General features: G+C 36.8%; 1 long non-coding RNA gene across 1 annotated transcript; it reads left to right on the plus strand.

Annotated features, from left to right (window-relative positions):
• Positions 1 to 1155: 1155 nt before the first annotated feature.
• On the plus strand, positions 1156 to 27525 carry LOC119618990 (uncharacterized). Its single transcript, XR_012090911.1, has 3 exons — positions 1156 to 1176; positions 15379 to 15512; positions 27136 to 27525. It is a non-coding gene; the product is annotated as an uncharacterized lncRNA (long non-coding RNA).

Below are 27525 nucleotides of genomic sequence, written 5' to 3' on the forward strand. Positions count from 1 at the left end.
GTTTCTTCTAAGTATTTCTCTATTGTATTAAAAAGGAGTGCTGCTGACGAAAACCTCGTGCTTAGAAGGCAGTGGGATGGATTCCCACCCTATCTCATCTTGAGTCCTTTCTATTTTTGGGTTATCAAACAGTGCTGAGTGAAGGAGAAGAACAGTCATTTTGTAGAACAGAATTTAGAAATTTGTATTATGTGCTGCCCCAGTTTGTGGCACTGTATAAAATAAAAAACAATTTTGGGTTATAATAGGTCATTTAAGGGAATACTGGAAAAGTAGATCCCTTTTTAGTAATTGGGAAATCCTGTAAAATATCTCAATATTGTCTTTAATATTTTTATCTATTTTACATACCTAATATTTAACAGTTTATTTAAATGAAACCTGAACACCAAATGCAGGATTTGTGTTTGTTCAAGAATTTTCATTCATTTTTCCGCAACTGTTTTTAAAAACTACAAAGCAATCATTTCAGTGTTTCACATTTCACAAAGCACTTCTATGAGCATATGTCATTTGGTTCTCAAAATAAAATAGTCCTACTGCTCAGGTGTCATAGTGGTCCTGGCTTTTTGTCTGTTTGTCTGTCTGTTTCTAAGATAATGAAAGTGAGTTTAAGCCAATTTCAGTGACTCCAGTGGGCTCATAATTGAGTGTTAGAATCAGAACTTCAAATCCTGCGTCTTTGCTACTAAACTGCCCCACTGTCTACCCTAGTTACAGGGCTGATTAGGTGGCTTTTCTCTCATAGAATCAATATGCCACCAAAAGGGAAGTTGCTTTCTTGCCTAATGCTTGTTTTGTTAGTTATACTTTGCCCTGGAGAAATTCTCCCTTTGGAATTTTGCAAGGGATAAAAGCAAGCCCTACATAATGTGATTAATGGTTCTGAAAACCATTTTCCTTTTAAACTGCTTTGTGATCATATATGCTTTAGAATTATTTATTTTTATTTTTATTTAACTTGTTTGGCTTCCTCTTTCCTCCAACACAGATTGCTTAGTGGGGGCCTACACGGTACAGATTTAATTTTAAATGTGTATTTAAAGATACAATTTCAATACAATTTCCAGCACGGGTCTGGCTGAGTTTTCCTTCTTTCAATGTAGAAACTCCAGGAATGCCCGTTGTGCATGACATGAGGGCGGTTTTATTGACAGTTTATGCAGGCAGGGGGAGGTAAGCTCATATAACCTTGTTCCTTACAGAGGTGTAGAAAATCTCTAGCATGATGTAATGGTAAGCACTTGATGTTTTCTTCAGATTTTTCCTCATAAAAGGAACCGTTCTTACTGGAAAACTGTTCCAAACAGATGTTCATAACTCTAGCACTGGTATTGCTTACCCTTAGAGTATGGTAGGTCTTTGAACATTCTTCACAGGGTGCCTTATTCAAGAGTCATGACTTTATGTGCAACGTTTATGTTCACATTACAATAAGACTATTTATGATACTATGGGTTTTGACGTTACTCACAGGGTCCTCAAGTTAGAGAGTCATTAATATGTCGAGCTGTCTTTGAGCTATACACTTTTTTCTTAATATTTTCTTGTTTTTAAATAGCATGCAAAGCAATTATGAGACCAACTAAAACCACAAAATGTGAAAAGGTTAAACATGAGCAGAAATAGTCCCCATTTCCAGGTTATGATATACAAATATATTAACAAATGTCTATGTGTATGTTCAAATAAATATTTTAAAAGTCATGTGTAGATTTACTTAGCTTAAAAATAGACACCAGGAATATGAAAAAGGAGAAGACATTTAAGAAGATACATTATTACAAAACAGTATCCATTGATCCTCTGTGAAATATGTTTGTTTGTTTTGAGATGGAGTCTCACTCTGTCACCCAGGATGGAGTGCAGTGGCGCAATCTTGGCTCACTGCAACCTCCAACTTCCGACTTCAAGCAATTCTCCTGCCTCAGCCTCCTGAACAAAAGGGATTAGAGGCTTGCGCCACCACACCCAACTAATGTTTGTATTTTCGGTGGAGACAGGGTTTCATTATGTTGGCCAGGCTAGTCTTGAACTCCTGACCTCAAATGATCTGCCTGCCTTGGCCTCCCAAAGTGCTGGGATTACAGGCATAAGCCACCATTCCTGGCCTGAAATATGTTTTTTTATGCAATTCTATTATGCTCAGTAATATTCTGACTTGAACATATGCAAACTCAGAACTGTGGAAAGGAACTAACGACAGGGCTATTGGTTGTATGTGGGTTTTTTTTTTGAAAATTAGATGAATAATTGTTGATTCCAGAGGCTTTAGTAAAGATTATATTCAGACAGAAACATTATATTCAGTTTAAATCAAGCAATCGGTTGTCTATGCATGCACTTACACAGTGAATGTAGCAAACAGCAGCTTAAATTGCAAGACTGCAGTGAGTACATGGACCTGGAAGCAGGGATTAGGGCTACTTGACTTCTAGTATGGTTGTTTAGGCACTTCTTGGACGACTAATAAGAATTTCTTTTTCCTTTTAACTTTTATTTTAAGTTCAAGGGTACATGTCCAGATTTGTTACATAGGTAAACTAGTGTCACGGGGGTTTGTTGTACAGATTATTTCATCACCCAGGTATTAAGCCTACTACCTGTTAGTTTTTTTTACTTGTTCTTCTCCCTCCTCCCACCCTCTACCTTCCGAAAGGCCCCAGCGTCTGTTGTTCTCCTCCACGTGTCCATGTGTTCTCATCATTTGGCTCCCACTTATAAGGGAGAACATGCCATATTTGGTTTTCTGTTCCTGTATTAATTTGCTAAGGATGACCTCCAGCTCCAACCAAGTCCCTGCAAAGGACATGATCTTGTTCCTTGTTCATGGCATAGTATTCCACAGTGTATATGAACCACATTTTCTTTATCTAGTCTATCACTGATGAGCATTTAGGTTGATTCCATGTCTTTGCTCTTGTGAACACTGCTGCAACAAACATATGCGTGCATGTGTTTTTACAAGGCCTCTGTTCTCACAGTCAAATATAACCTCTGACGCCTTGAGTCTGGGAACACACTCAAGACAGAGGAGAAGAGAGCAAAAGGAGAGAAAGGATGGGAGGGAGACAAGGGTTGTAAAACTAACTGTTGGGTACTATGCTAGCCAGCGGAATGACAGGACCATTCATATCCAAATCTCGGCATCATATATATATGTGTGTGTGTGTGTGTGTGTGTGTGTGTGTGTGTGTGTGTATCTCCATATAACAAAATTGCGCATGGACCCACTGAATCTAAAATAAAAGCTGAAATTACTTTAAAAAAATAAAAAAGAGGGGAAGGGAGAGGGAGGGAGGAAGGGAAGAAGAAAGAATACAGTGTGCAGTTTAGCATGAATCACGCTACAAAGCAGACAAATTTGTGTCACATAATGCTCATAGTACGCATGGAAGCAGATAATGTTTTTGTTCCCAATTCACTGATGAAGTCAATGAGGTTCTAACAGGTTAAGAACCGTGTCCATGTTACACACATAAAATGCTGTACCAGCTGGTCTATCGGAATCCAAAGTCCACGTGCTGAACTTCACTGGCAGCCTTTGACTTAAAACTGGAGGAGCATAAGGAGAGGTACTGAATATGAAGTGGGACTAAACGGATGGTGGACTGCAGGGTTGGACTAAGAGAACAGTGTGACATAGTATCTCCAAGGTCAGTGGGCAAGAGGGTGTTTACAAAGTTCTTCAAGGGAGGCAGCTGTGGCCAATAAAAAGGGAATTTCAGAGAGAATCATGGGAACCTAGGGTGCTGTGAAAGATTAAAAGACAGAGGAGTCCCACAGAGAGAATTAATGAAAGACCACAAGCACAGCGGGAAGGCCAGGTAGCAAGGACCCTGCTCAGGGTCAGGGTTCAAGGTCAATAGAGTAATGATATGAGCAGCATCAGGGGGTCCTCACATGTGACAAACCCCAGTAAGAGAAATGACGTTTATTTCATCACCTAGAAAAACACTGTCCAAGAAATTTTAGTTCTAAGGAAAATGATCTGTATTTATGCTTCTTAATGCAGAAACCACTAGCCATATATGTACTCGAAGTGTGGCTAGTGCAATTGAGAACGTGACATTTTAATTAAATTGAAATATAAATAGACACATGGAGCTCATGGCTACTGCATTGGGCAGCACAGACTAGAGCTGTAGGATTACAGGGAGAGGCAAAATATAGATTGACCCATAACTGACATCAGATAGTAAGACAGCATTGATATCAAAAACAGAGACTGTTAGGCCTTTTAGCACTTTGTCAGGAACTCGGGTGAGAGTTGGACAGTGTAGGCAAAGCAGCTGTTCCAGGCCTTTTTTCTGCTCTCACTGAAAGCAAATTCTTCTTTCTTTCTTATCAGGAATCTGGCTTGATATATTCTCTTTCATGTATGTTCAAGCTTATTTTCCTCTTCCCTTGCAAGCGTAGTTATGTCTCTCCCACACTAAAAACAACAAAAATTACCAATAATAATAATAATGTAAATACTTCCTCAGCTTTCCTTATCCCTCCAGACACACCTGTCCCTCCCTTCTCCCTCACATTGCCAAGCTTCCTGAAAGGGCACCACATAGAAAAGATTTTCACATCTTTGTCTTTCATTCATTCTCAGCCTACTGATCATGATCCTCTCGCTGAAAACAGGCTCACTTCCCTGAAAATACTAATGTTGACAAATCCAAAGACACTCTTAATTTTTAACCTTAATTGAATCGCGTGTCCGCATTTGCCCATGTTAAACACTCTCAGAAAATCTCTTCTCTGTTGGCTTCAATACCATAATTCTCTCTAGACCTTTTTGTTCATTCTCTTGGTCTCCATGTTTCATCCTTTTTTCTTTGCCAGTTTATTTTTCTACTTTTAAATGATGAGGCTCCATAAGGCTCTTCTTAAAGCTTTTGTTTTCTCCACCAAAAATATTTCCTGGTCCTTCTCATTCATTATAAAAATCTCTCGGGAGGCTGAGGCAGGCAAATCACAAGGTCAGGAGACCAAGACCATCCTGGCTAACAGAGTGAAACCCCGTCTCTATTAAAAATACAAAAAATTAGCCAAGCATGGTGCCACGCACTTGTAGTCCCAGCTGCTCAGGAGACTGAGGCAGGAGAATCATTTGAACCCAGGAGGCAGAGGTTGCAGTGAGCCGAGATCACACCACTGCACTCCAGCCTGGGCGACAGAGTGAGACTCCATCTTAAAAGAAAAAAGAAAAAGAAACAAAAGAAAAGAAAAGAAAAGAAAAGAGAAGAGAAAAGAAAAGAAAAGAAAGGAGGGAGGGAGGGAGGGAGGGAAGGAAGGAGGGAAGGAAGGAAGGAGGGAAGGAAGGGAGGGAAGGGAGGGAGAGAAAAATCTCTAACAATAATATTACTTAATTTTGTGTGACTCACTGGTCCAGGCACTTCATAGGCATTCATTTATTCACTAGTGATAAAGGGGTTATAGCAGATACTGCTATTGTCTTCATTTTAAAGATAACACTGAGACTCAGAGAAGCTAAACAATTTGCTCAAAGTTGAACAGTTGTTAAGTTATGAGGATGGAGATTGAATGTAAGCACTGTAGCTCTAGGGTCCATGTTCTCACCTTCTATACAGTCCTAGCTATATGACGACTCAATTTATTGCTCATTCCATTTTTCTACAGCTCTCATTGGAGCACATTAATTAGTCCATGCATGTCCATCCTGATAACCCAATAAGCAGCAAAAATGCTTTTGATGAGCACGTATGCTGTCTGCCTGTGTGAATGTTCCAGCGCTTGCTCAAACTGAACAAGAACAAAATGGAGCTATTCTCTCCCAGCCCAACCCACCCTTCTGTATCAGGTTAAAAGCATCACCATCTACCTGAGAGCCCAGGTCTAGGATCAGATGTTCATTCTGGACTTCCTTTTCACATCTCACACCATCTTATCTTTCGCACCCCCTGTTTCTTGGCATAGTTCAGGGCTGTATCATTTCTCAGTAGAATTACTCGCATACACTACTATTTGACCAGCATATCCTAAGTGCACCCGAGCCCCCCCAAAACACTCACTTATATAAACAATCTGGTCCTAAAACTCTTGCTAGCATCATGTTTCTAAAACACAAAATAGAATTAACTTTTTTTCTTACTTAAAATTATTTAATAGCTTCCCATTGGACAATTTTAAAAACTCCCAAATGCTTTAGCATGGCAAGTGAACTTCACACATACCTTCCTTGCCTATCTGTGCAGCCTTGCCTCTCGACTCACACCTGTGTGTGGCCTCTTTAGCTTCCACTTTTAGCTCCCTAAAAACTATGTTGCTTCAGTCGCTTCCATCTTCAAATTTGTTGTTCTGCCTAGAAGCCCTTTGCCTCTTTCACACCTTCCTTGCCTCACTCAGTACCTACTAGGACTTTCTCTTCTGTGTTCCTCTCATGCCTTATATTTTAAAGACTTAGCTATTATGTTTCAGTTATACAGTTCCTCTTTTCTTCACTACTTTAAGAAGAGGAACTGTGTAGCTTTTTTTTCCTCTTGCCACCGCATTTTATTGCTTGGATCCTCAATGAATGTTTGATGAACAGCTGAATGAATGTCATTTTCCCTTCTTACATGAGCACTTTGACTATTTATGAGAATGGAGAGGAGTCTCTTGGAAACTGACAATAAGAAATTTAGAATACCTCCTCCATTCCACCCTTTCCATCAGCCCTGAAACTCTCCTCTCTAGGCAGATTTTTCTCACATTTTAAGGAGGGAAATGCCACTCTGGAGGTTCTTTCCCTTTGGTAAAATGCTATTGGCAAGTCTCCTAGAGCAGCAGGGTGGGGCTCTGGGGAAAGGAGGGACCACACGCAAACAGCAATGCTCAGAATTTTCATTCCTGCTTTATCCTCCTTTACTGCACCCACTTCAAGAATGTCCTTAAGTCTGGCAGCAGGTTCTGAGAGAGCTACCAGAAAACATGTAGAAGCTGCAGAAAATGTATAATTTCGCCTGAAAAATACAGTCTCTTTGCATTTTCTAAAGTACATAAGAGTTTAGAAGCTATTTTCTGTTCTTGGGAAGAGCATGGTAGGGAAAAAGTGGGGGTGGTGTTGATCCCCCACAAGTAAGGCAAAAAAAAAATTTTAAGGCACATTTTATTGCAAAATATTGTGTAGCTCCTATGAACAAGGAATGTAAAGTGATGTAGTTATCTCATGGATTGATGCTGTTCCTAATTACCGAGTAGAAACTATTACCAACGCATACCTCTCCTTGTGTGGGCCACATACCCATGGCACCGATTCAGTAATGCTACTACTAGTAATAACTACAACAAGAGCTAATATTATGTGCTTACTATTTGCCAGTCATTGTTTTAAATGCCTCACATAACTAAATGTTTCACATAAGTAAATGCTTAACACATAACTCAATAAATCAAACAATATATAAACACCTTTCCGAGGAAATCATTTAATTTAGGTAGTTTTTAATGTTTATTAGTTTACGAATGGCAAAAGTAAGGCCCAGAGTGGTTGGTTCCTCAAGTTTCTACAGCTAGAGAGTGCAAAAGCTAAAAATCCTGGGCCTATGACCAGCATCTGGGGAGTCAAAAGAACTCCATGACGTGAGGTTTTCAGTACTGAAAATGCTGTTCTACCTTTGAGGACTCTTCTTATAGGGACTGATCCCAAATTCTGAAGCCTCACATAACCACAAATTTTTACCGATCCATTATTGTGTTAATTGCATAGGTGTGCATGACTACCATTTTATATCTAATTATGTATAACTGAATTCCCCAGTATAGAATATCCCTTAAGCTGCCCCAAATAAAGGCAATCTTGTCCTAATATGAAATCATCACCTACATAGCAAACATCTCACTGTGCCTGTGTTAGGCTCTGATTTTAAGAAAAGAAGGGGAATCCACACTGCAGTCCATTAGCCATCCATTAACCAGTTACAAAGCTCCTACTCTGTAGCTGGTACTGTGTTAGGGCCTAGACAGAGAGACGGGAACAGCACTGCAGTCCTGCCTTCAAGTGTGTTTGGTGTCATGAAAGAATCCATTTGTGTTCCTAGACTGAGCTATATTTTCCATTGATTGTCATTTTTGTGTGCTTCTTAAATAGTAAGATTATTCATATTTGCCTTATCTTTGTAAGAAGCACAAGCCATAAATACTCATAAAAAATGGAAAAGAAAGTGATAAAGAGTTGAGCAGATATAGGCATAAGAAACTAATGGTGAAGAAACGAAAGAAAGTTAACTGCAAATATAGGAAGTGTCTGGAGAAACCTAAAGGCAATTGAAGAACAAGAGAGTACACTGGGGTCACACTTGGGCCAGCCAGGTTTCTTTGGAGACAACTGTTTACAATGATGTCCAATTCCTACTTGGATGATCAAGCCAAAATTGGCATGTATCGTATCTCTGGGGAAACGTGAAAGGGTGATGTCTTTAGCACCTAAGCCAGTGAACACCTGGGATATTTAGTCGAGTAACTGGATGTCACTTAACTAGAAAGAACTTTTGGATTCTTTCTCAGAAGACCATTAAGAGAATCAGGCGTTATACTTTGAGAAATGTGACCATGCATCAAATCTACAACCTGAAGGAAGTCAAAACATGTTGACAAAGCAAAGATAATTGCAGGAAGGAGCACTGGAAATAAGACAAAACTAAATTTTAAAAAGTGTTTTCCCAAGTGGATTTGTTTGTTTGCCCATTTTGAATAATGAGCATGCAAAAGATTAGACAAGTGTACTGTGGGCTTTGGTGAAGGCAAAGAAGGCTGAGGACTGCAGGAAAGCCAGGTACTCAGAGCACAGGTAAGGGGAGAGGGAGGCAGATGCTTGTAAATGAAGGCAAACTACATATTATAGAGGCTCACAATCAATTAAATATTTGAGTTTTATAATCACATGAAAACAAACAAAATGTCAGAGGTCTGTTGCCTGATCAGCTTTGGAAGCTTTGAATCGAAAATGGGCAAGGATTTTATGCTCTGCATTCAATTACTGAGTAGAACTCACATTGACCCTCAAAACAAACAGGATATTTCACGGAGATCCAGAAAGCAGAGAGGAAAGGCTCTTGAATTCCATCTGATATTACACTCAGTGTTCAGCTCTATAATTCTCTCCACCAAACAAAAGAGCCAGCTGTGTCAGGGTCATCCAAAATCTGAAGTCCTTTCCTGCTAGAAGCCTCAGGGAAAAAAAAAAATCTATACTAAAAAATTAGTTTATTTTCTATGTAAATAGAATTCAGGTTAGAGGAAAAAGTCCCTTGTTTTTCATTTGTTTATAGACTCCTAATCAATTAAAATATGTATGAATCATTTTCTAGTGGAATTCATATGAGAAAGTAGAGCAAAGGGATGCATTTCAGATATGGGAGATGAGAACAAAGGAAAGGGGGATGAAGAGTAGAAAGGGAAGAAAAGAAAGAAAGGAGGAAAAAGAATAAAGAGGGAGGGGAGAGAAGGAAAGAAAGGAGAAAACTAGGAGGAAATTTCCTCTTTCTGCTGAGATATTTGACATACATTATCAAATGTAGCCTCACAACTCTTCTGAGAGACAGGTTGTACAATTAGACCCAGATTAGAGAGAGGAAAGCAAAGCTTTGAGAAGTTTTGTAAGTCAACGTCTCATATTTAGCAAGAATTGGAGCCAGACATCCACCCAAGTCTATCTGCCGCCAAATCCCATGCTTGTGAGGTCAGCCTAGGATGGAGAGGGGGTGATATTCAAATTAGCTTCATCTACGTCCCATCTATCTGAGATAGATGTGTGGTTACCCAACACTGAGCATACATCGCGCCAAAGGAAGTGACTTTTTTAGTGGAGTAAAATTCGGAAAAACCCATTTTGGCCAAGTATTTTATACACTATATGTAAATAGAGTAAAACATGATTAAAAACAAAATATCCTCTTTTTATCAAATCTTACTCAATTCTCTACTTAAAAATAATCCATTCATTTGAATTCTCACATAAAGAGATAAGAAATGTACAGGACACTGAGGAAGTAGGACAAAGAAGGAAGACATTTTTAAGGGAAAGAATATCACCTACTAACTAAAAATGGAAAACAGAAAAGACTGCATTTCCAGTGGCTTCCTAGACAGGAGTCTATGTTTCCCACTATTTGAGAATGATTAATGAATTGACCTCCTCTGTGCCACTTTGAAAACACACCAAATGTGCTTAGTTTGGCAGAGTAGTAGAGGAAGAACTATTCACACAGAACAAAAAAGGCTGCTGTTTGCCAGTAGCTATTAACTCGTGGCTATATCAACACTTGTGCTGTTAACAATAATCTTATCCAAGAGTCTATTCTTGTAGAACCTCGGGGGTTGAAGAAATATTTTATTGGCAGCATCCCTAATCTTATAAGTAGCAATATGTTTTGACAAAATGAAGCCACACAATTCTCACCTAGTCTTGGGTTTACTTTCTTACGAGAGCATCTGAGGCTGAAAATAAAAAGCATTCACAAACCTCCGCCACCTTCCCCTGCCTTCTGCAAAGAAATAGGCTTTACACTCAAACCTTGAGGTTCCAATTTCTTTTAAATTTTTCAGTACTCACAGTTTCTCTAAACTTATACCTTCTAGGCTTTTGAATCTAACCATCCTACATGGATGCGTTTTTTTAACCTATGTGCACAAGAATACTTTAAGATATAGATGTGGTCTCAAGATTAACATCTATTTTGTGATCAGCTACTGTTGAAATATCTCCTCTGCTGTTATATGCTGGCTCTTAGTTTTGGGAGAAAGCACAAACTGCTACTTAAATTGAGAGTTTTTAGGTATTGAAATAGTGCCCACAGCAGGAAAAGAAAACAATTGGGTGTAGTGGCAAACTAAATTTATAATAGAAAGTGGAAAAAAATAGCCTAGAGCACACATAGGAAAGTTCTACTGGGAATTAATCATTTCTATCTATTGGGTCCAGTATGGAGTATAAAGAAAGGAAGACAAGTGTTATGAACAGACAGCAGTGAGTCCTCAGCAATAAGTCGTTACATGAGCCTAGCAAATTGTTGACTCTATCTTGTGATCTATCTCCATAGCTCCGTGTTCTACTTCTTGAGACTTTTGTTCCACAGATTTATTGAAAGAAAAAAAAAAATCCACTGAGTGTTTATAATTTGCTGAGAAATCTTCTAGATACTGGAGCCACAAAATAGATTGAAAAAGGTTCCCTACCTTCAAGTTCCCTCCCCAGCTAATGTCCTCTGAGTGGAGATAAGGGCAGTATATGAATGAGTGATTTGAGAAGAGTGGGAAGATGGTACAAGTCTGCTGCACAAAAGAGATGCTGGTAATGGCAAGTTTGTACCTTATAAATTATAGTCCCTCAACAATATGGTTGTTGCCACCATCTTCATCCTGACATGTGGTTTGCTGGCATAACACTGGCAGACAATTACCTTCCAGGAGACCTGCCTGCATGACCCCACTATTATTTTAATGTAGGGGCTCCTCATTAATACCTTTCTTTAAAAACAAACAAAAAACAGAAGTGCAAGTTCAGGGTGATGGTGTTGGTGGTCTAGTCCTTGTTCTACTTCATTAATTGTCCATAGTAAAATTACTTAATTTCCACATCCATTTGGGGGTTTTTTTCCCACTTTTCCAGTAAGTGAATTGTACATAATTCTCTTTAAGATTCACTCAGCTTCTAATTACTTGGTTCATCAAAGACAAGCTCATAAATTCACTTTTCTTCAAGCAATACTTTTTCTGAACATTTACTATTTGTACAGCACTCATCTAGATATTCAGAACAGAAAGTCACATGTAAGATCTGCTCCTTTCCCTGAAGTTGTTGAAAATCCAGTGGGAGATACGGTAAATCCACAAAAGAGGTATAACCAAATTAGGCTATGAATACTTACATAAACAAAAGGAGTCATTAATTCTGATGGGGAAAATGGAAAACATTTCCCAAATGTAGCACTTAAGTTGACTATTAAAGAGGTAGAAGTCCACCAGACAAAAAACAAAACAAAAAAAGGTACACTCAACTGATGGAACTTCATGAGTAAAATATTTGGCGGGAAATTAACAATACCTAAAATTTACTGAGCATTTATTAAGTGCCAAAAGTTTCCTATGTATTAACTCTCTTAAATCAGTATCATAACTGTAGAAGGTAGGAACCAATATCTCCACTACAAAAATGAAATATCCAGGCCACAGAGAGGTTAGGTAGTTTATGCAAGATAACAGAGCTAATAAAGATTGAAATTTGACCCCAAACAGTCTGAGTCCATCTGTACTTGAAACCCCCAGCTCATACATGTTCTAGGAACAGGTGGCAGTCTAATATGGCTAAAATACAAAGTGCGATATAGAGGAAGATAAAATTAGGAGAGGATAATTAAGCCAACATATAAGGGCCTTGAATGCTGTGCTAAGAAACATGGACATTCTCATACAGTAGGAGGAAGTGGGTTGGGGATAAGAAAAACTACAGTGAAAAAAGATGTGACAAGTGAAAGCAATGGAAGTTGTCATTGCTAAGGAGACAAGGGGACAACAGGGAGTGATGGGGACTGTAGTGACATAGAGAAGCCTTACATTTGCAGGAGTATGTGGGGACAGCAAATCAGTCCAAAGGGAGAAATGCCAACCTACCATTGCTGGTTGCTCTTTTTCAAGAAAAGCAGTAAATATCATAAGTTGATTCTACAAATTATTAAATGTTGACCAATCAAAAAAATTTTAGACCATGGACTAAACAAAATATGCCTGCTGGCACCCCGATTGAAATGGAGAGACATCTGTGCTTTTAGAAATCATTTCTTCTATTTTATTTTTACCTGGGAAGCAATGTAAGCTTATTAGTGTTTCAGAAAGATAAATCCAGTGGTATTATAGAAAGTTGAATTGAGAGGGAAGGGCCAGTGAGAGATTATTGCAGTAGGAAAAAGATGACAAAGGCTTGAACTAGTGGCAGTGGGAAAAGCAAGGCCGGAAAGAGTTTTCGGAGGATAATTGATCTATTAAATGTGGCTGTGGATGAGAAAGAGTGTATCAACAATAACCAGGACTGTCTAGCTCTGGTGATTAGAAGGAAGGTAATGTATTGATGGAGACACGAGACATAAAAGGAAGAGCACATATCTGGAGGAAAAGAGTAAGTTCAATTTGAGAAGTGTTGAAATAGGGTTTAGGAAGCATTCGAATAGTATCCAGCGCTTCTTGGCTTTTCTACTGAAAAGAATACTCATTCATCAGATTAAGTCAGATCTGATTCACTGATCACAACCGCTTCCTAGAAAATGCTAAGAATTTAAAGCATTGCTAAAAACTGTTTATTCTTGTGAGATTTAAGCACAAAATCAATTATCAACAAGAATGAGTAACAACAGGATTGCAAACAATATTCCTTTTAAAAAACTTGCTCCTCCTTACTTTCCTTTGAGTTTTGATTATGTTCTTCTGCAGGTATGTGACTCCATTACCATGGGCAGCAAATCTATCAAGGGAAATGGTGTTTGGTTAAGAATTTTTTTTTTTCAAAAAATCATATTTGAAACTTTGTAGTTTTGCATTAGTTTTCCTATATGTATACAATCAGGTTTCCAGGAATTTCTATTATTTAATGATCATAATGTACATTTAGTCCTTAGTAGTAACCATAAAGTTTTTGTTCCATTAATCCATTTTAAATGGCTTTGTAATCAAATATTGTATAACCATAGATCTATGAATATTAATTAGAGACTGAATTTAAAAAGTTTTAATTCCTCCAGATTTCTGTGGATTTTGATTTGATGAATTCTTTGGGGTAAGGAAAAATGGTATACATGGGTTATAAGAGGTTTAGGAGTCAGTTAAATGGAGGTGTCTAATCCCACAGATTGTATTACACATGCATGTGTCTTTGGTTTGCCAGCACAATGTATGATTTTTTTAAAGGAGATACAACTTTTCTAATGGGAAACTTCACATACAAAATACTTGGATTTCTAATTGCCTTGACTGATCAAGAATTCTGCCAAGGGTGTGCTAAGTCTCTGTGTGTGTGTGTGCGCGCGCGTGTGTGTGTGTGTGTGTAAAACACCCCCTCTTCTTTTAAACAAGGCTCAACCTATTCTAAAAGAAATTAGAGTATTAGAGTCATATGAACCGAAACATATATTGAGATCAGTGGAACATAAGTAGGTAATATCTCAGGATGAGTATATGTGTGTACCTGTGTAAAGACACGTGTATTTTTGTTCATTCAACAAACAGTTACACTCATCACACTGGAAAGACATTGTGCTAGATGGTGCAGAGAAACTCTAGGGCAAAGACATTTTCTGACTATAAGCAACACACAATCTGAGGACACATAAATAAGTGAGTTTAATATGAAGCAAAAACTGCTGAAAGAGAAGCAGAAGGTAAATGTTATTAGAGGACTCCAATAATTATAAAGTTGATGAGCGACCAAAGAAAGTCTTGTTAACAAAGTGTGGTCTTCTCTTATCTTCCTGTCTTGTTGAGCTATTTCTCATTGACCTAGCCAACATAAACCCAAAAGACTTTTCTCAATCCTTCAACTGAGACACTTTTGAACAATTCCTTTTAAACAGGCAGCTTCAGCCTCTGATCAATAAAACTAGAAGAAACCATTCTAAAATTAATTCTTAAATAATATCAAGCACTATGCTATGGAACAGTATTGCTATTCTCAAACGTAAGAGTCTTGGGGAAATATTCATTATTTTCCCAGATCTTCAATTCTAAGAACACTTTGTGGCTCATAAAGTTTGTTCTTTAGGACTGCTATGTCACTCACCCTGACTGGTACATGGGAGTTCTAACACACTCATAGATATTAATAGGATACCTTTTCTTCCTACACTCCAAACTGCACTATATATGGCTATAGTTAAATTAACATTCAGCCATGACTACTTCAGCCTCCTTTTATAGCCACATCATTAATAGAACTCAGTGTGCATAAGGCTGCTCCAAAAGCTCATGTCCTTTGTGTGACTCTGTATTATTTTACTGAGACCAGATAGACACTTACTAGGAAGGCACTATTGGTAAGCTGGATAGTGACAGCAGTAGGGAGGGATCTTGTAAATTTGTCTTGACCTTTGGTTGCCTGCAGTATGCTCACCCTTTGACCATGTAGAGCAACATCTTCAGGAGTTGGCATTGTACTATACAATGGAAAGATGGGATGTTTTGCTTCTGTAAAGAATAGACATGAGGGATCCTCAAATACCTTAAGATAATAAGATAATACACATATTTTTCAAAACAAAATATATTTTTACAGATGAGGACACAAATGGCATTTAGGTGACTCTCCCAAGGTTACATAGTAAGTGGATTAAAAACTTCAATTCAAATTTCAGAGATCCTGAGTTAAAGCCTAGTGATCTTTTCTTATTCTTGTTCTTTCAGTATTTTATGAAATATGCAAATATTAACCTACTCAATCCTCATAAAAACCCAATGGTGAACTGACTGTTGGTATGGCAGGTGAGAAGTTTTACTCCCCCACTCTCCAGTGAAACCGGTGAAAATTATTTTTAAAGGCAACTATTTAAAATTCTCTGATGCAGACAATTTTATTTCTATTTTTGTATTAATAAGCAAAGAACAGAGCACAGAATGGTTAAGTAAACTGCATAATGTCATGTGGAAAAGCTGAGATTTGAACCTAGTTCGTTGGTTCTAGAGCATAGTCTCAGGGTGAGAATCGAGGTGTGACAGGCACCATATTCTTAATTATGTTTTTCTAGAGGAAAAATGGTATCCACTGGATATAATCGGTTTAGGAGTCAGTTAAATGGAGGTGTCAAATTCCACAGATTGTATTACACATACAGATGTCTTTGGTTAGGCAGCATGATGGATAATTTTTTTAAGGAGATACAACTTTTCCAATGGGAAACATCACACGCAAAATACTTGGATTTCTAATTACCTTGGCTGATTAAGAACTCTTGCAAATCCCGACTCCTCCTCACGAGCACATGGCAGATCTCAGCTGGAGAAGAAGGGCAGCGGCACCACTTGGATGAATGTGTTCACCACTGTATGCTGTCTGGCCTGTATCACAGTATCCAAGTGATTTCTCTAGGCCTTTAATTTCATGTCTTGCCCCACACTAAAATGATGCCTAAATAAAGCTTACTCTGGGAGGAAGATTTATTCCTGGCAGGGGTGGGCAGGGGTTGGGGGGGAATTTGGAGTCCGACTAGCTGGTTGAATACTAGATCTGCCTCTTACTCCTGTGTGACCCTCAGCAAACTAAACCCTAACTTGGATAGCTTCTGCAAAATTCAGTTTTGTCCCCTATAAAATGAAAGGCTAACAGTAGCTGAGTCAGAGAATTCTGCCAGGTAAAACACATAGCAGAGGGCCTGGCATATAGAAAGCTTTTCATAAATAGTATTAAGCACTTCCTAAACATTATTAAGCACTGCATAGTATTAGCTGCTAAGCTGTTATTGTATCTTTTGTAATTTTTGTGATGAAGGGGAAGTGTTTATGAAAATTCCTAAAAGCACATGATAATAAAATTGTACACAATGAAAATATTGAGTCCTAGAATCAATTGATATGGAAAATTATTCAAAGTAGCTTTAGGTAGAGATGAGGAGATGATTAAAAATTAATAATTTAAGTCATAATAGTAGAAGAAGAATAAAAGACAAGTAAATGAAGTATCTAGTAATGATCAAGAGCTGTAGAAATAAAAGGAAGAAAAAGCAAGATTTTTGCAGAAGGAAAGAGAATGTGTACATTGGAATAAAAATTGGGGGGAAGTTTATAGAGGAAAAAGAAAATATATAAGGGAAAGGACAAAATTATCACTAAATAAATCAAAGGAAACTGCTCCAAAAGTCCAAAATAAATGAAACTCAAGTTCAAAACAAAAAAGAAGGAATACTGTGTTTCCATAAGTCTGTGGATTATGAGGAATCATGAAAAGGAAAAAAGAGGTTTGGCACAAAATCTTGAAGGATAAATACAAGCATATCACAATTGAAAAGAAGATAATGAAAACAGATAATTAAAATGCAGAAGCTAGAGTTACAGCTTTTGGAGCTCAAACTAAATAAACTTGTTTTATTGTGAGTCTGGAAATTGGGAAATAGCTGTACTGAGAGTGAGTATATCTGCAACCATCACATTAGCTGACGGGGCATGTAAACATTTCAGAGGTAAATGAACTAACTCTGAGATGGATGATTATGGATGTCAATTGTGGAAAAAGAGAGATTTGATTTTATAGCAAATGCTGCAGCCCCCTCTTCCTCTCAGACAATGGCACCAAGAAATACAAATGGATAGGTTATTTAAGGATATGTCTCCTTTCCTTAAAGAAGAAAAACAGCTGCATTTAAAGAGAATATAAGATTTACTTAGAAAAAAAAATCGAGAGGACTAAAAGTAAATAAAACTAAATAAAGGGTGCAAATATATAGAACCAATCTAAAACAAATATAGAATTTAAAATGTTTACATATATATACCTGCAGAAAGGCTGAAAAATTACTTCTAAAAGATGAGCCACTGGACTGTGAGAGTTTATGTGTAAGAGAAAAAGAAAAGTTCAACTTTTCAAATCATTAATATCTTTCCTAAAAGCTGCATATATTAGAAAATACACTTGGAAGATAATCTTATTCCTACAGAACAGGAAAATGATTCAAATTCTAGAAGAAATATCCAAGGCGTGAAAAATTTTGTTCCTTTGTCAGGACATCGGAGTCTATCGAGAAAGTTCTAGAAGAAGTACTCTGAGAAGAAGAAATGAAGCTCAAACAATTCATAGCCTGAAGATATTTTTAGTTTGAGATACATTTAATGAGAGCAGTCAGGGGAAAACAAGGATGAGGAATTACCGCATAAATCAGAGAGCAAAATGAGGGCCATTTGTATTGATACAGTCAAACTGAAGGAAAGAAAAAAAGGAGGGTAAGGCAAAAATGAAGGCACATGCTGCAAACATCTTACTGTGTTCATGAAGAGAGGAGAGGTTGATAGGTTCAGAGTGCAAATGGATGGCAAAAAATATATATTTATATGGAAAAGAAATTGGATAATTTAACTGTTTCAATTTTAAGAAAAGACATTTAAAGAAAATTGTATGGCTTCCCAACAGAAAAGAAGCCCAAGATGAAAAATCCAGTGATTGAATGTGAGACCTCACTCCACAACCTGGAAACTGGATAACCAGTGAGTTGAAAAAGAGAGGTGTTCTCAGTCCCCGTGGACTGACCCTAAACTGTATACCTTATCTCAGCTAAAAAATCATAAGTAACAGTGACATAACTAACACAATAAAAGAATGCTGTGATCATATTTTTAAAGGATGTTTGAGAAGGTATGAAGAACTAGAAGTGACAAACATCACTGTCCTGATAAAATTGGTTTTCCAGGAAAAGATGCTAGTCTGACAAGAGGCAGGATGTGGCCCATGCAGTCCTGGGCCATAAGGTATTCAGTGGATTGTATTCTGGTGTCATGACAAAGAACATAGCTAAGGCTGTTTTATACCATTTAGGTCAAGAAAAACTTGCAAGGAGATGGTTTGTTAGATAAGTTGGGAACACATATGAATATGTTATATATCAGGTCTAGAGCCATCACCATAGGAAGACGAAAAATAAATTAAAATGATAAGGGACTGAGGTGAAGCTGCTTGTTATGTACTTGTATATGACACCTTCAGAGTTTCTCCAAAGAAAAAACATGTTCGATTTGAAAGAAAGTAAATGTAAAGATGAAAAAACAAAAAGCAAAAAGAAAGAGAGTGAGAGACTAATAAGTCGGATGGGCCCAGATGTATCTTATGTCGCTGAGATCATCCTGGAAATAATGAAAGCAGAAGAGATGAGGAAATTTAAAATATGTGACAAGTACACAACGAAATATGTAGAAAAGTACAATACAATAAAAGGAAAGGAAAGAGACTTATATTGAGACAGCATAAGATGACAGATGATCTCTATGCTTCTTATTATTCAAATTTCACAACAGAATTATAAAATATGTCATCATCTCCATTTTACACATTAGAGAATTGAGAATTAGGCAGGTTAAACAACTTGCCCAAGGTCACGCAGTAAACAAATAGAGAGGTGAAATTCAATTTACTGTCTATCTTACTCGTAAGCTTTTATCTACACACCATTGCTTTTCAAAACAAAGACATAAAAGTGAGAAATAAAGGGAAATACAATTATATTGAAGCTGTATAGTTGAAGGATGGGTGTATTGTCTGTAGAGCACAAGCCTGCAACAAATTTTTTAAAAGGAAGAAAGAAATGTTGGCATGATTTCCACTCACTTGTCAGTTAAAAGAGAATTCTCTACAATATTATGCAAAGGTACGTCTGAGCACATGAATACTCAGTAACTGGGCTGTGCGTTAAATATCCATGCTAAAAGCACAAAGCTGCAATTTTGAGTGAGAGTTCCTGTTAAGAAAATATCCCCTTCTAAAATAATACATAATTAAAGCAGATTAAGTATTACTTGACTTCTCTTTTGCCGCTATTCAAATGTTATCGCACTGCGCATAATTAAACTAGCAGTTATCGTTAAAGTGTTCCATTAGGAAGTTCTAGGTAGGACACACTTGCTGTCTTCACTCAAAGATCACTCTGGGGATTGTTTACCTGGAAAATTTTCATTCCTTGAGGAATCCTGGAAGGGCACACTGACGGATTTATATCAGGGCACCGTACTTTCCTTCTTTCCCCCCGATGAAATAGTGCCTGCACTTTGTCTATAAAGGCACACTGTCTTTTTAATTTCCAGGAGTCACATAATTGAACGATGAGATTAATAAAGTGAAAATTAACATAAATTTTTGTCTATTTTATTGAAAAAAATAAGAAATATGTAAAGTTTTGGCATTACTTTTATAAAAATTTTTTATGCAGATGGGCATGGTGGCTCACGCCTGTAAACCCAGCACTTTGGGAGGCACAGGCAAGTGGATCACCTGAGGTCAGGAGTTTGAGACCAGCCTGACCAACATGGTGAAACCTTGTCTCTACTAAAAATATAAAAATTAGCAGGGCGTGGTGGCGGGCACCTGTAGTGCTATCTACTCAGGAGGCTGAGGCACGAGAATTGCTTAAACCCAGGAGGTGGGGATTGCAGTGAGTTGATTGTGCCACTGCTCACCAGAGTGGGCAACAAAGTGAGATTTTGTTTCAATAAAAAAATTTATACACACCATAAGATGACATTTTGAATGGAATATATTAATGGATTACAGGTAATATTATAGGTAATATTTTTCTGCATTTCCTGATTTTTTACAGTAAAAATTCATGACTTTTTAAAGTTTAGCAGTGTGGATTCAAAAGAAATACATATTTCAGTTCACCCTTAGAGATTAAAATTGAGTTAATTATCACACAGACTGAGGTAAACTTTGTGATTTTTCTGATACAGAATATTTATGTGCCTAACCAGAATGTACAAAAATTTAGATGTCAGTTTATACCCTAAGCAAAAGCTGTTGTAAACCAATTAAGATTATAGTCCAATGAATAAAACTTTAAAAGTTTTGTAGAGCATGATTTCAATTAGTAATAATAATAACAATTGCTATATTTACTGAGATTACTATAGGTCAGGCACTTTTCTAAGTGTTTCCATCACTTAACATGTTTGAATAATCATGTGATATAGATGCTGTAATCGTCCTAGTTTTCACCAATGGAGGGGCTAAGGCAATGCTAAAACTGTTTTAATGACATTCTTGAAAATTGATTATAAGTTTATGAAAATAATGCCTTGTGAATATGTTGAAATAAATCAGCCAAGATTCATGTTTTCATAGATGATCTTAAAAATATTTTTATCGTGCATCTACACGTACGTTTATTGCAGCACTATTTACGATAGCAAAGACTTGGAACCAACACAAATGCCCATCATTGATAGACTGGATAAAGAAAATGTGGCACATATACACCATGGAATACTATGCAGTCATAAAATGAATGAGCTCATGTCCTTTGCAGGGACATGGATGAACCTGGAAGCCATCATTCTCAGTAAACTAACACAGAAACAGAAAACCAAACACTGCATGTTCTCACTCATAAGTGGGAGTTAAACAGTGAGAACACATGGACACAGGGAGGGAAACATAACACACTGAGGCCTGTCGGTGGGTGGAGGGGAAGGGGAGGGAGAGGATTAAGACATCCATGCAGGGCTTAAAACCTAGATGATGGGTTGATGGATGCAGCAAACCACCATGGTACATGTATGCCTATGTAACAAACCGGCACCTTCTGCACATGTACTCAAAACTTAAAGTAAAATAATAAATAAATAAATATGTGAAAAAAATATATTTTTATTCTAAAGGAAGCTAGAAAATATTTCTCCTTTCTTTATTGAAATAAAATAGTTCAGAGCACTCATTGCTCCCAGTCCCCATTCTTCAAAATATGTGCATGGACCACCTGCGTTGGAATCCTCTGGAGAACAAACCCAAATCCCAGAGGCTCAAAAGTCTGCATTCTTAAAATGCTTCCTAGCAATATTTACAACTGCTAAAATATAATGACTTCTGAGTTTGTATGGGAAATCAGAAACTTTTTTAAAAAATCATGAATTTCTGATTTTCACTTTCCAGTTTGACTCAATTGCTTTCTTATGTGTTATTGGAAGTGAGATGTTCACAGCAATTTTTTTTTGCCCCACATATTCTTAGTATTCATCCCAGAATGCCAACGCCTCAACACTTCTTTCTCTACTTCCCCCTTTCTCCCCTCCCACATTCTTGCAATTGCTGAGGAAATCGTGACTGAGGCAGGAAGTGCATCTGCTGACTTGGGCCTAGTATTTCAGTGTCTGAGTTTACTTTATACCTTCCACATCCCATACCTAGTGGCTGTCTACACCATAGTGGAATCGAATATCCCCATGTGGGAAGATTTATTTGTTTCTTCAAAGGATGCAGAAATCAAAAGGGATCCGGTGGGGAAGAAAAAGAGACTAGCTCCTATCTTTCATGGAGCCAACCTTCTGCTGGGAGAGACAAGAAAAAATCCATAAATGAATAGAAAAATAAATAAGTATAATGAAAGTTCAGAGAGCAATAAGACCTATGTAGAAAAAAATGTTATAAGGGCACAATTACAGAGTGACAGATGGAGTAGAAGATGCTAGATTAGAAAGGGAAGGCCTTCTGGAGGAATTGACATTTGAGCTGAAATATGAATGAAGCAGGAAAGTGAGCCATCCAAAAACCTGGGGAAGAGTGTTCCAGACAGACAGAAGAGAAAGTACAAAGGCCTGAGGCACGAGTGGGCTTGGTTTGTTCACAGAAAGCACGAAGGTCAGTGAACATGGCTAGAGCAAGACGCATGAGGGGGAGAGTGGGGTGAGATGAGCAATAAGGTAAGGATTGCCTCACATGTGCCATTGTAGCCCATGGGGCTTGGATTTCATTCTGAGTGTGATAGAGACCATTGGCCAGTCTTGAGCAAGGCTGAGAAATTACTTAATTCACATTTTAAAATATGTGAATATATTTCACGATAGCTGGTGTTTAGAGAATTATTAGAGCCACAGAAACCCTTCAGTAGTATGTTACCGTCTAGGTGAGAGAAGATTGTGGCTTAATTGGAGTAGTCACAGAATAGACGTTGAGACATGGTCAGATTCTGTGTGTACATGTTTGTATTATGCACTTAGAGACCACTGGAGTTGCTAATAGATGAGGAATGTGGGAGATAAAGAGGAGTCACAGATTTCTACAAGGTTTTGGGCCCTAGTATGAAATGTTGACGCTAGGGACTGAGATAGGGAAGACAAGTTGCAGGAAGACTTAAGAGTTCTGCTTTCGATACGATGAATTTGAGCATCAGTTAGCCGGTCAAAGTGAAGAGCCAGTAGGCGGTGCAAGTCTGAACTCGGGGAGAGATGAGAGTAGAGATCCAAACGACAGAGGCATGGGTGTGTAGATGGAATGCAAGTTCATGACTCCGGATGAGATCACCCAGGGAGGAGTGTACACACAAATAGAGAAGAGAAAGACACATGGATTCATGTGGCTCAGTGCCCAGTAGCAAACTTGCTCAAGCCTGTTGTTCTATGACAAAAGGTGTGGTTTTTTAACTGCCTGCAAGTCACAAACAGCATTGATCTGGCAATGGGACCATGATATGTAGAATACAATTGTAAATAAATTGGAATATAAATGTTACCTGTTAATGTCATACCACCTCCTTGAAAAGGCAATTATTTTCCTTTTTGTTGCAATAAAAATTTGTGTGAACGAATATATTAACACCCCACAGTACAGGATTCATTTTTAGCACTGAGTTTCAGTTTATCCTGAGAGGCAGGCAGATTCACTTATAAAAACTGGTGGTACTATTGGGAAGAAAAACTGCCCTTTTGAGTAAGTGCTTTATAAAGGCAATTAAAGCAGAAAGATGTGTTTATGGGCTTTCACCCTTCAAAATGGCTATAGATCAAATTTATTAAAAATGTAATTTGGAAGAGAAGTTGGCAATACAGTAATAAAAATGAAATTAATTTATCTTCAAAGTGTGTGGCGCTTTTAGCCCTAACAAGCCTAAAGACTTTGTCACCCACCTACAAGTAGGAACTGAAAACTGCTTTTCAATTCCAAAGCGTTTTGAACTAGAATGTGGCTGGTGTTTATATGGTCACATGAGAGGTTATTCTAATAGTTCAGGACAGAAAATATTATATCTATTTGTATATTTCCAAAACTTAGTAGGAATAATATTTAGGGTCTACTTTTGAAAAACCAATATAGCAAAGATAGAAAGAATTTGATGATGTAAACAAATCTACTATTAAAACACATGTATCCAAGTGGTTAAAAAAAGGCAGTAATTTTTTGTATGTTTAAGTCAATACGTTTTTTCCTGTTTTGCAAAGACACTTGCTCTTTTTAAATTTTTTTAAAGAAAATAAAAGAATCTGTTTTAGATTTAGCAGGACACTGGAAATATGAGATGTTGTGAAAATTCAGATGATAGTGTTTCTTAATATTGCTCCTACAAAATTACTTTTTAGAGGAATTCATCTTATTTTAAGAGGAAATATATAACCTTTTTTTCATTCAAGAATAATGTTCCAATGTATTGTTTTCTATAACAGAAAGTATCATTTCCAACAGCATTCAAACTATTTCAAAATCCTAAATTGAAACAAATTGAAAGGACCCAACATTGGATAAAGTTGTTTATCAGTAAGGAAGGGGCAGCTTACAGACAGTTTCACTGTATTCAAATAAAGAATGTCCTGTAGTGTTTGTGGGTAGAGAAGAAGAGTCTAGTGAGTAGAGTAGTGAGTGATGAAATAGAGACAATGTGTGGTCCCCCCAGTAAGATTAATTCAACTAACTGTGTAGACAGGAAGGACAATTCTGACTTTACATGGAGGCTCTGCTCATGGTGCCTTATGAGTATGTCTTCTCAGGATCAGCACTGTTCACAAATGTAAATCCCCACGTTTCCTTTCTTGCCTCTTGCCCACATTCTTAAAAGATTACACTTAACTGTCAGAGCTAAAGAGTAGATCTTCATCTTCAATTCATTCAACATGAAAAGATTATTATTAATAGCACACAGAGCAAATAATGATTTCAAAGAGTCCTTGTTATTATGTAAGCCTGCCTACAAGGTGATTTCAGAATAAGAAATGGGAAGTGTTTATTTTAGCAGAAATGTAATGTGCACTTGCCTTTCAAACTCTGTAACATCGTTGTAGTTAAAATAATTGAATGATGGTTAAATGTCTACACTGATTGGATTATCTTGACATTAGCCTGAATTAGTTAGTAAAACAATTATTTTTAAAATCTAAGTAGGTTTTATTATTAATTGTAATTGGAAAGTACCATCCACTTAAAGTATTAATATGCACAGTTCTTCAGTGACATTGATTTAGAAAAAAAAACAAGTTTTTTTCCTCTTCACAATTTATAACCCAAACTACATGTAAATTAAATGCTATATTTTTATTTTGCACAGACCCACCCACCCACCCATACACACACACACACCACACACACACACACACACACACACACACACACATTCTCTATGGTTTTCCTAGTTCAGGAAAGTGATTATAATCAAGCAACAAACAATAGTGGTTCTCCATTTGCTATGCTGAGATTAAAATTAGAGAAAGGACATTTTAAAAGCAACAAATACCACCTAAGTCACTATTCAGCTTCATATTTTTAGCTATAAAAATATAAAATAAAATAAGAAGGTTTTATGAGATCGAATGATTTTCCATCTCTGGGCAAAGGAGAGGAATAACTGATTTGCTTTGTGAGTGTATTTCACCAATGTCTGTATAGAATGTGACAGTTACCGACTGCACAAACTGTATCCTTTCAGAAATGTAATAAATTTAAAGCTTTTTATGAGTCTGTGTGAGCCAAAGACAGGATAGCTGAAAAAATTACATGTTGAAAAGAAGTTTATTTTTACTTCACTGTCTGCCTAATAGTGCAAACCTCATCTTTGCCTGGAGGGAGGTGGTATAGCTATGTAAATGAAGATGGGCTAATGATGTGTTCATATGAAATGGGATGGATCTTCTGTCTTTATTTGTGTGCTATTTTCACATGAAGAATAAATGAGAACAAGATATTGAATACTATAAATTTTGCTCATTTTAGTATAAATATGTCCAAACACATTTGAGATTAAATGGCAGTTACATTTCTTAATTGAATGTCATTTTCTCTTTCTCTTTGATAGATATTATATAAATAGATGCAGAGAGAGCATAGATATAGAGATGTAGATATAGCTAGATCATAGGCAGATAAAACATATATATAGATGAATAGATCATAAACCTACCTACCTATCTATAGCTATATATAAAAAGGAAAGAGAGAAAGAGAGAGACCAAGGTCAGCAAATATCTCTATAAAGGGACAGATAATTAATATTTAAGGCTTTACTGGCCATATGGTCTCCGTCATAACTACTCATGTATTTTTGTGTTGTAGCACAAAAGTCTTAAACAATATGTAAATGAATCAGTGCAGCTGTATTCAAATAAAATGTTATTTATGGACACTGAAAATTAATTTCATATAATTTTTGTGTATCATAAAATATTATTTTTTAAAATAATTTAAAAATATGAAAATTATTCTTAGCTTGAGTTCCAAACAGAAAGAGGCCTCAGGGCAGATTCGGCATGGGCCATAATTTGCAACCCTTAATATATATAATATCCAATTGTTATTTTTAATCTCAAAGAATCCCATGGCTCTTTGTAAAGTTGTCATCTCATTATGATTTGCAAACCTCTCCAGAGTGAATATGAACTCTACACAAGAAAGTGAAAGTTGGTTTTGAAGCAGAGGACTTTTTAAAAGAAAATGCAATCTTACTGCACAAAATGGAACACAGCCAAAACAGAAAAACTCACACCTCTACTTAAAAGAAAGAGCAAAGCAAGACTACATCTCAGCTAAATGTTTCATTATAGGATAAGTTAAGATGTATAATTAGTCAAAATAAGATCCCAGTATTTTCACAGTATTGCAAACACAGTACAATATTAATTTTCACATTATATTTTATATGCAAACAAATTGAGTTTGTCAAAAAAAAAAAAGTGTTGCTTTCCTCACAAAAGCTGTCTTTGATAATAAATAAGAATTCTACTGAAAAACTGAGGCTTTCCATATGTGACAAATTTTAGAAATATGAATAAAAGAGAAATGTAGCATTCTGTCTTAAATACATAATTTTACAGATGAAACTTCCTAAACTAATGCTAAAAAATTTGAATGCTCAACTCTGTCAACTTATGCAAAAGAATGAATGGATACATAAACAAGTGGGGATTTTTTTTGTTTGCTTGTTTTGTTTATTAAGATTTCATTTAGCATCCAGGTCACTGATAGAGTGTAAACAATGGAAATAGTTCCCTCCTCCATTCAATTACAATTCATAATCAGTTGAATTTGTCATGTGGTTCTTTCAAGAGAGTGGTATAAATGTTGCTTCCTATCCAATCTTGATATTCAAAATATTTCTAATCTTTGTTTGTTTTTGATGAAGGGGTTCAGGTGTTTCTGTTAAAGACTTAGACTTGAGAACTGAGCACTAGAACCTACATTCAAAGTGTTTCTCTCATTTATTTCTTTGCCACTAGGAATTAAGAATGGGTCAATGAAATATACCACCCCTTTCTGGAATCTACTTGTTCTGCTACAACCATGGATATCCCCACCTTTCTGTGCCTTTCAGGGTAAAGGGTAATAGAGGAGTTTCAGACTCCCCCCAAAACAAAACAAAAATTGAACAATAAACAACACAAAAAGAACACAAAAAAAATGGGGATACTCTTTCCGCTTTCCTTGTTTTCTCCTGCTACCAAAACAAGCAACAAAAACTACATTGTCTCATTGGATGATGGAGCTAAAATTTTGTAGCAAATCTATAAAAGAAAAGAAGTGGAAATCTACCCAGGAACTACTGTAACACACTGTATACAAAACAACTATTTTGGTTCACATTAGAAAGTCTTATCTGTTTCTTTGAA

This window comes from Chlorocebus sabaeus, chromosome 24 (genome assembly GCF_047675955.1).
Source record: "Chlorocebus sabaeus isolate Y175 chromosome 24, mChlSab1.0.hap1, whole genome shotgun sequence".
NCBI classification, from domain to species: Eukaryota; Metazoa; Chordata; class Mammalia; order Primates; family Cercopithecidae; genus Chlorocebus; species Chlorocebus sabaeus.